The 10,752-nt window shown below is 35.5% G+C and overlaps 1 protein-coding gene across 20 annotated transcripts in view; it reads right to left on the bottom strand.

The window, feature by feature from the left end:
• Positions 1-10,752, bottom strand: part of Adgrl3 (adhesion G protein-coupled receptor L3) — a 745,864-nt gene that overhangs the window by 244,349 nt on the left and 490,763 nt on the right. The gene's annotated exons all lie outside the window — the stretch shown is intronic.

A 10,752-nucleotide genomic window follows, 5' to 3' on the forward strand; every position in this document is an offset into this window, starting at 1 on the left:
CATGCGTGTGTTTAATATTTAGTTTGCTTTTTATTGAAATTGTAGATGATTGTGGATCTGTAAACTCGGTGTTAAGAAAAAAATGAAAACCTCAGAAACATAAATATGTCTATCTGAATACTTTAAAGTTATTAAGAATAAAGAGACTTTCAGTGCTCTGTCTTCTGGCTCCAGTATTGTTGGCACTATCAGCTGCACTAATTTCACTGTCCATCAGTGTTAAACAATTTTCAAACTAATACTCCATGTACAAGTAATATCTGGATGACACTTAGGGTGTTGGAACCCTGACAAACATGTTTTTCCTTAAAGCATTTCTTCCATAGTTGGAAGGGAAATCTATTTTAATCCGCTGGTTGTAACTTGATAGAAAAGAAAGAACTAGCCAGAATTTAAACAGCAAGAAGGTAGGTTCTTTTTCTGTTCTTGGAAAGCATTCTACACTCTCACATATTTCCTTTTAACATACTTTTTCTTATAAATAAAAAATACAAATGTTGATTTAAAAACTAAAATGATCATTTTTTTAAAAAAGTTCAGTTGCCTAGTCTCGGCAACATAGTGCAATTATGTCCTCCATCAACCCATCAAGAAACACACAAAAAGAAGAAAGACTGACGTAAATTAAAGAAAAATTACAATGCTCAAAGTAGCTATCATTTTTACTGATGATCCAAGAAGCCATTAGGATTCTGAAGCACGAACGAGTAATTACTGAGTCATTTCGCTTTCTGAAGCTACTTCATACAAAGAAGATTTGGACAGAGGTGGAGAAGCCACCACTCTCTTTGTACATGGGAATACGTAGTTATACTTTATGCATTTACTATAGCAATTTACAGGGTTGTTAATCTCTTTTCCTAAACAAGGAAAGTTAATGATACATAGATTATGATAACAGTTAGAGTAACCTTCCCATTTCTAGTAATATTCGGCTTGTAATAAACACCACTGATTCCTCTTACGAGGCACATTTCAAATAATTAATATGGCTCCCTGTTGATACGAGCTGCTGTTGCTCACAGTATTTTTGCCACTAACAGTAGCGACGGTGGGGCTGATGTAAGGTCCACTGTTCCTCAGAACGGTAACTAAGAATATTGCAAATCCACTGGCCCTGTTCCAGTGGAATACTTAAAGCACCATTATAAAGGGAATATATTACCAGTTGTGCAGTTACCAGTCTGGGTTTAATATGGTTTATTAAAAAGTTCAGACTAGCTAACCTAGAAAACTACCTGTTCAGATACACTGCTCAGTTGACTCTAGCAACTTTTTTTTGTTTCTTAAAACTCTGTATCATTAAAGGATGAGTCTGTTTCAAAGTCTAATTCTTGCAAATAACAGTAATATATCATTTACTTGGTATTTACCCCCAATAATCTCACTGTATGAAGTAATATTGATTTCACGTCTGTTATTGGACCATACGTGATTACCATATTGGATAATAGCTAACAGGCAGCCACATGTAAACAGCCATCACTATGCAGACTATATGCAACATGCATGTATACATATTTTAAAACAAAACAAAACAAAAAACCATAAAGAATTAGGCAACTTTGTGACGAACCTGCAAGGCCAGAAGCGTTTGGATCAAAATGTAATGTTTTAATTCAATCTTTCCTCAAAGAAAGTCTCAGTCCACTAAAACCTTGGAAACCATGAACTGATTTTAGAAAGACTGAATCTTTGTAACTGTCATTCTTATATTTAGCATGACGAAAATAGGTAGCTCATAATTTGATTCTCTTCTGGGCCTATTAGCCCAGAAGAGTACACGGAACACCTAGGGACACCGAGACAGGGACTATTGCAGGCAGCTTTGCCATCACATTCTTTCCCTCTCCTGGGAGAAATCTAGTAAACTGCAAGATGGAATGTGTCAGGAAAAGCCATACTGGCTGGGAACGACAGTCACAGAGAGGTGGAAATGACAAAGAAGTACTGATCAGCTAACTGAGAGTTTGGACTTGGAGAACGGATACTAGAAATGAAGATGAGGGAGGCTGGCCGATTTGTTAGCATTAGTCATGTAATCTGAAATGATTTTGATTGAACTTTGGATCAGCGGCAGTGACATATTTATCTCCACAAAGATACACAGAAACACAGTGTCTTTTCACTTGTGTGTGGCTAAGATTCACCAGAGCATGAAAAGCACAACTTGCAGTTTGAAATGTCACAGCTGCCTCTACAACGCTCTCTCCTTTCCGTTAAGAATTATTTCAAGAGGTCCGGAGAGATGGCTCAGTGTTTAAAAGGACTGAATGCTTTTCCAGAGTGTCAGGGTTTGATTCTCAGCAACCCACAGCAGCTGACAATGGTTGGTAACTCCAGTTCCAGGGGATCCCAGATCCGCTTACAGCCTCGGCCGTTTCACATATGGAGCACACAGACACACCTAAAGTCAAAGTATCCATGTGCATAAATTGTGTTAAAATCTCTATCTCAAAAAAGGACAATTTAATAATTATTTAAAAATACAGTTAAAACAGTTAATAAACGTGACAATATTGAAAACATAGCCAGTACTTTTACCTTCTGAGCTATCTCTTATAGACCAATGAGAACGTCAGGGAGAAAAGTGCTAGTCTGTTTTGGGGGTTTGTTTGTTTGTTTTTGTGAATACCAATCTGATGTTCTCTACTGCTTATTAAGGAGAGGAAAGAGGGGTAGAGAGAGAGAGAAAGAGAGAGAGAGAGAGAGAGAGAGAGAGAGAGATTGATTTTTGCATTGACAGATACTGTGGTACCTGAGCAGTAGGAAACCCAAAGAATCTGAAAGCATTCAGTCCCCCTAAAGAAGATAATGTCTGCCAGTATATGGTCAGAAAGCCCTAAAATAAGAGAAGGTAAAAAGTCTAGGACCAAAACACCTAAGATTCAGCATCTTGTTAATCCATGAGTTCCGCAATACAAATTTCAGCATATTACTGAAGAAACGACACATTGAGAAAAATAAGGAGGAGGCTGCATAACATGCCAGTGTTTCCAAGAGAATGATTATTTTAAGCCAGAGATACCTGAAAATCAATACATGTGGAATACTACTCTGTCCATCTCCCTATCTAGCTAAAGCAAAGTATGCATTTCCATTTAAAGTACCAGTGGAGAAGACAGACCATTTTCATGGAATGTGGAAATATCTATATCAAAATGAGATTGTACATCAGATTTCACTAAGTCAAAAGTTCAGTTAATTCTCCCATACATTTCATAGTCTGTTACCCAAAGCAAATCATGTCTTGAAGGTCAAAGTCTCTGCCTTTGTTAAAAGGACACAGAAGTCTTAAATATATTTAAATAATAATAAAGATCTGTGTTACCTGCCTTTAATCTGTCTTTCGTTAAGTTACTTCCCAAACTAAAAAAACCTAAGTAAAAAAAAAAAAAATTAGAGGAAAGTTTTCCTTCTGGCAAAGATGATTGACAGGATCAAAATTAGAGATCAGTTTCTAAATTTATTTTCATTCAAACATACTTGAGGTCAAATGATAAATTAAAATGGATATATATGTGTGTGTGTTTCATGTCTATATAAATATGAAATGTTGAGATTTAATTCATGTTCTATAAAGTTTACTCAAGATCCATAATTCAATATTTTAGTAGAATGTATTAACAGAATTGTATAACTCACCCCTGTAATTAATTATAGACCAATTTCCACACCAGAAAAATGGAAACTCTAGTTTCCTTGGCCCGCCCTTCTGACTTCCTCTCAATTTATCTGTACTCTAAGCAATCACTCAACTGATTTTTTTCTCTATAGATCTGCTTATTTTGAACTCTTGTCATAATGAAACTACATGTCTCCCCTTGTTATCAGCTTTTGTCACTCAGCACACATGTTCAAAACTCATTTATGTTGTAGGGTAAATCATTACTTTATTCCTTTTTTCTCATCATTTAACATCCATTCCATATTTTGTGTTATGCAATCATCATTTGATGGGCACTTCAGATTATTTTCCCATTCTGACTATCATGAACACTGCCGTTAGGACCTTACAGGTTGATCCTTTTGCATGCATTCTTCTTCCACAGTTACCTGGGAGGTGGATTACTGCATCTTACAGTAATTCCCGACATACCTACATATTTCTGAGGAACTGCTAGACTGATTTGAAAAGATACTCTCATTTTGTTTTCCACAGAAAGGAAGCATTTGTTGCACCATGGTGACATTTTGTTTTGTTTTGTTTCCTTTTAAGATGACAGAACAGTAAATTCAGGGCTGGCCAGATTTTGAAATAATTCCATTTACAATGGCTGAAACCAGAAAATAAGCAGTCCCTTCAGGTTGATGTCAAAAAAATAAAATAGGAAATATGGACCTGAAGTTGTGGAGTCCTTGCACACTCTGAGGGTACAAGAAGATACTCTTGTAAACAGGAACTTAAAAAATAAGAAAGAAGAATAAGATGTTTTGAAATAAAAATCCAAGCTATTCTGTGCTTGGTATGCCAAAAATGCAAAATCTTGCAGTCTGGTCCACAGAGCTCAGAGCTGTAGTGAAACTTTCCCACAGGCTACTGCGAATTCTAAAAAAGTACTATTTTTCTCTTTTCAAGTTTCATTTAATTTCTATTCATTGAAGAACCCCAAGCAATTTCTACTAGAGTTCAAATATAGAAAGGGTTGACCAGCTTTCAGTAAGAGAAAGTCTCTCTCTCTCTCTCTCTCTCTCTCTCTCTCTCTCTCTCTCTCTCTCTCTCTCTCTGCTTTCCAATACCTCACTTGCACACCTGAGAGAGGAAAGACGTTTACAGAACAGTAGAATTCTGAGAGAGAAAGGCATTTAACAGCTTATAACTCAAACCCACATTTTAGGATGAAGAGATTGACAGCTGGAGAAGCTGAAGGGTTTTTCAAATGGCAAGTCCGAGTGGTTGTCATAGGGGTGATGCTAGAGACAGTGAGAAAGGATGCTGCAGCATCCTAATTTTGCTACCTGGGAAGCCTGGTCCAGGAAGACATTGTTTTCTAGGTGTGTAGGGCATGCCTTTTCGGAAGTGTTGAGGCACTCAGAGCTAGGGAACTATTTCTTTATGAAAATATGTATTTGTTTTCTTCACGTAGAGGCAGATAACAGATAAGATCATACTTCTGGTCACAGGGTTCCTATGTTAGCATGCAGATTCTGCTGCTCCCTAGGTAAATAAGTCAACAAACAAGGCACCAGGACCCCAATCTCCTCATTTGTATGATGAGTTAGTAAAGGCACTGACCTTGGAGGTTATTCTGAACATTCAATGAATCTGTAAATACTGAATAATTAGAACAGTGTTTGGTACAAAGTTAAGTATTTAGCAATGTTTAGCTATTTTAATTACAGATTCATTCTTTCATTAATAATTCATCAGCCACAGGTACATTTTAAAGTGTTTTGCATTTATCACGCAATAAAGTGAGTGCTAATTCATATCCTTAAGTAGACGGAGAAAATGTAAGCAATAAACATAATTACATAAACTGTATTATGGGTTCGAGAGGCTAAGGGTAACAAGAAAAACTTAGAATAGGGTGCATGGAGTTCAAGTGGGGAAGAGACAGGCTTTAACTTTTCACAGCATGCTAAGAGAAGACCTAATTTAGCTGTCCTGAGAGCATCTGAAGCACTGGAGAAGTGACTTTGATGAAAAAATGAGAAAAGATAAAAAGAGGCGGGGGAGCAGGATGTCTCAGCGGGAAAACGCCCTGCCTGGAAACCTATCATCTATGCTGGAACCCAGATAATGTTGAAAGAGAACTCCAAAGAGCTGTCCTCTGACCCCCACATGTCTACAGACTGTCATATAGATTTTAAAAAAGATTAAAAGAAAATTAAAGATTCAAATTTCATTTAATTCTATTTCATTTAATGAATCAGCCTGTATGTTGGAAAATCAAACCCGGAGCCTTGAATGCTGTGTTAATCTCCTTTCTCTAGCTATAATAAATAACTGAGGTGACTGTTTTAATAAGGAATCAATGCTTATTTTAATCACAGAAATATCAGCCCATGACATTTGGTTCCTATTGAGCCTGTTACAGGGCATCAGATTATGGTAGACAGGGAATGGTGGACTGTGTCCACCTCCTTATTGCCTTGAAATGAGAGATAAGGGCTGAGTAGCCTGTGTTCTCACCTTCTCTGATAAACTCAAAGCCACTTAACTTTTTTTTATCTCATGGTTCTACCACCTCCCAGAATTCGCTCAGGTTATTGAGTGAGATTAAAGCAGGCAGGCTTTGGGTGACATGTCACAATCAAACCTTAGTACCAGGTAAGCATTCGATCACTTAGCAGTAAGATCACACTTCCCTCTGCATTTAATGATGAAAATTTATGCTAGCAAAAAGGTTGGTATGAGATGGTTTTTTTGTGCCAATTCAAAATGTACATTATAAACATAATACTGTCACTATTGACTCAAGGATTTAAAAAAAAGCAAACATAAAATATAGAAAGAAATAATTTGGGAAATGGACTTAATGTTCCTTTTGAAGTAAAATCATTCTTTACCGTTACAAAGTCTGCAATGGTTTCTCCATTTACACTACCTCTCAACTCAGTTTTTTCTTAATTTTTTGCACAGTATTTAAGACAAGTTTCATAATTTATTGCCTTTTGATAAATTTTATGCTAATATATTTACTTAAGTTTTAAAATTTCAATTTATTATTTTCCCAGGATACACACACACACACATTTTTCATTTAAATAAAATGAAATATGGAATATTTTTGTTCCAAGAGTCCTTGATTTTATTCTTTTTTGCTTTGAGAAGTTTTAGCATTAGTGTAAGTCATATTCCTTTGCTTTTCTTCAATAAAGACTTGATGTGAGAATAATAGTTCCACAAACAAAAATATTTAAGAATGGCATATTTGACATATGTAATTTTCCTTCAGTTTATGTTTTCAAACAACTCTGAAAGAAGCTTAACTTTCTCACTAAAGTGCTTGCTTGATTCCTGTTGAAAATGTTCTTCACTCCAGATTTAAAACCTACCAAAAGTCAACGAGTATTTTGTGTTTGGGGAAAACTTAGAACTTCTTTTCTTTTCTTCATATTCTACTCTAAGTATAAAATAGGGCATTGTTAAGATAAACTTGTAGGTAACAAGGGTAGCACCCATCAAAAGCAACTCGTAGAAGAGATCTTAACGATGCCAATTTGATACCTTCTGATTCTGATTTCTTTTCTCCTTTTTGACTCACTATACAGACTTGTTTAATATTTGTCTTTATATGTAAGAGTGTGTGCCTGCATGTGTTATGTGTGCCATGTCTGCGCTGATGCCTGCAGAATCCAGAGGGCTTCAGAGCTCCTGGAACCAGGGTTACAGGTAGTCCTGAGTTTACTGATATGGGTGCTTGTAACCAAAATCATGTCCAATCCAGCCTCTTCACACAGCTTATTAATCGGACATATAATTGTGAATTTATCAATATGTCAAGGAGCAGAGAAACAACTAAATGTTTGATTTACTGAGAGCATATGTTGCTGATACTGTAAAAGTAACTAATAGATTTTTCTCTGGTGGACAGTTCAGTATTTCTAGACATATAGGGATCAGGTGGTATTATCTAAAGCAAAGGTCTAAGCCAAGGGTAGTGGTAGTATAGAGGAAGTTTGTGGTGGTGTATATAGACAGAAAGCAGGAAGAAAATGAAAATCATAGGACTAGGTAGGACAAAAGCAAGGGAGCCCAGGTGGATCTGTCACCAGTAGATAGCTGTCAAACAATAAATCATTCAAAAATTCATTGAAAAACTAGGCAACAATGAATGCCTGACATCCAGCTTCTGGAATGGTCAACTGAAGGCCTTTAGTGATTTGTTTTCTGTGGTGGGTTGGACAAGAATGACCTGCAGAGGCTTATATACTTGAGCAGTTAGTCTTTAAGGGGTGGCACTACTTTAGAATGATTAGGAGGTGTGGCCTTGTTAGAGAGGTGAGTCTCTGGGCATGGACTTTGAGGTTTCAAAAGTCCAATCCAGGCTCACTGTCCTTCTCTCTTCTCTCGTCACCAGCAGATCCAGATGAATAACTCTTAATTCTTTCTCCAGCACCACGTCTGCCTGCACGTCCCGCCATGAATATAATGGACTTAACCCCTGAAACTGTAAGTCACCCCAAAGGAAATGTTATTCTTTATAAGAGTTACTGAATTCATGGTGTCTCTTCTTCACAGCCCTAAGACATCTGTTTTCAAGATGTCTTTCTTCCCCACCAGAGAATATTTTGAAACAAATTTTAGACACCATATGATTACACCTGCGTTATTATTTGCATCTTTGTCAAAACTACACAGGGATTCTTTTAATTTCTTACAATATCATGCTGAAACCTACATTTTAAAAGACACATTAAAATGAATGTAATACAGAATTGTCAGTGAAATAAAATCTAAAAATTATCAAGACATGAAAGTCTTCTAGCATAAACAATACTCCATCAGTCCAATGTTGAAACTATGGAAAGGAGTCCTTTATAGTTTTTTGATGAATTTTGGTGCTCACTGACATAGAGGGAAAAATGTGTTCTAAAACTAGGGACATTTTGTTTCTCTTTCCTTTTATCCTTTTATATTTATGACACAAAATACATATACCATAGAACGCCTGTTGTTTAACAAAATTGGTCTGAGATGTTGCAATATAGATAAATAAAATTTGGTATGAGAGTAAATTTAAAGACAATTGTCCTCTTTAAAATATAACTCAGGTCACATCACAGATTTATTATGAGAAAGGAATCAACAGAAAATATGAAGATTATTAGTGCCTAGTATAAAACAAAGAGTCAATAGTTGTGTTTCCTCACACTTACTAATCTTTTAAAATATGCTTTCTCATGCCTTTATTTTGTTGTTGTGTCATACATTTTTGAATTTGCTCATTCCTAAGTATATCACCAATAAACCAAATAAAGAAATATTAAGCAATGAAAATATTTTAATTATTTCTCAAATGTAATTTTTATAGGGACAAAACTGAGACAAGAAAAATGTGTGTACCAGACTCTTCCTCTTTAGATTTTGCACTATCAGATCTTAAAGTATAGTCAAAACTGGCTGCTGATTCAAATTTTGTTATGTTCTTTTGTAGTTAATAATCAGATCTTTCATCTTAAAGATAGCAGTTATTTTGCTTATGGCTGTGATAATTAAGTGTATTTTATGTTTTTGATTTTTTTTTCAGGAATGAATGAGTCATTCTCACATCACAAGTTGTCTCTAAATTATCTAATGTGATTTTTATACCAGTTTGATTGTGGAGTTTACAACAGTGGACATACCTGTATTTCAGCAAACAATGGTGAAGAAGGAAACAGGAGATCATGCATGAGGCCTCATTATTTTTCTATTATTCTCTCATTCACTTGGATATTTAATGCATGCCACTATCTGCTTGACAAAAGTATAGGAATTCATTTGAGTAAATCCTAATCATTTAATCTCACAATCCAAGGTATTTAAAATTATGGATTTTGGCTGACAAATGCATTTTCTAGAATAATGGATGCAAGTAAATACATGTATGAGTCACAGTAAGTATTCTATAAATGTTCATTGTTATTTTTGTGTACAAAATGACACATCTCACTGTGACAAATGAAGAGAGCATCCCAGGTGGGTGGCTGAGGCTGGTAGAAGAACCATGAGTCAGATGCTCTAACGGGCTCTCCACGTCAAAGTCTGTTTGTTGTACACTGCCAATTTTCTTGCAATATTTAGAAATTCAATTTAATTCATTCAGTTTTGAAAATCTATTTTATGAATAAACAAACCTTTATCCAAACTAATCAAAAGGCAGAGGGAGACTATCCAAATTAACAAAATTAGAAATGAAGAGGGGGACATAGCAACAGACATGGAGGAAATACAGAAAATCATCAGATCATATTTCAAAAACCTGTACTCCACAAAATTGGAAAACTTAAAGGAAATGGACAACTTTCTGGATAAATATTACTTACCAAAATTAAATCAAGACCAGATAAGCAAATTAAACAGACCTATAACTGCTGAAGAAATAAAAACAGTCATCAAAAGTTTCCCTGTCAAAAAAAGTCCAGGACCAGATGGTTTCAACTCTGAATTCTACAAGATTCAAAGAAAAACTAATACCAATACTCCTCAAATTATAGAAACAGAAAAGAACATTGCCAAAATCTTTTCATGAGGGTACAATTATCCTGATACCCAAACCACAGAAATATTACTAAGAAAGAGAATTACAGACCAATCTCACTCACGAACATTGATCCAAAAATACTTAATAAAATACTGGCAAATTGAATCCAAGAACACATCAGAATCATCATCCACCATGATCAAGTTGGCTTCATCTTAGAAATGCAGGGATGGTTCAACATACAAAAATCTGTTAATGTAATCCACCATATAAACAAACTGAAAAATAAAAATCACATAATCATTGTATTAGATGCCAAAAAGCTTTCGACAAAATAGAACATCCCTTCATGATAAAGGTCTTGGAAAGAGCAGGGCTACAAGGAACATACCTAAACATAACAGAAGTAATATACAACAAGCCAAGAGCAAACACCAAACTAAATGGAAACTCCGAGCTATCTCACTGAAATCAGGAACAAGGCAAGATTGTCTACTCTTTCCATATTTATTCAGTACAGTTCTTGAGGTCCTAACTAGAGCAATAAGACACCAAAAGGAGATCAAGGGGATACAAATCAGAAAAGAAGAAGTCAAACTCTCACTGTTTGCTGATGATA

Source organism: Microtus ochrogaster, linkage group LG1, assembly GCF_000317375.1.
Source record: "Microtus ochrogaster isolate Prairie Vole_2 linkage group LG1, MicOch1.0, whole genome shotgun sequence".
Taxonomy (NCBI): Eukaryota; Metazoa; Chordata; class Mammalia; order Rodentia; family Cricetidae; genus Microtus; species Microtus ochrogaster.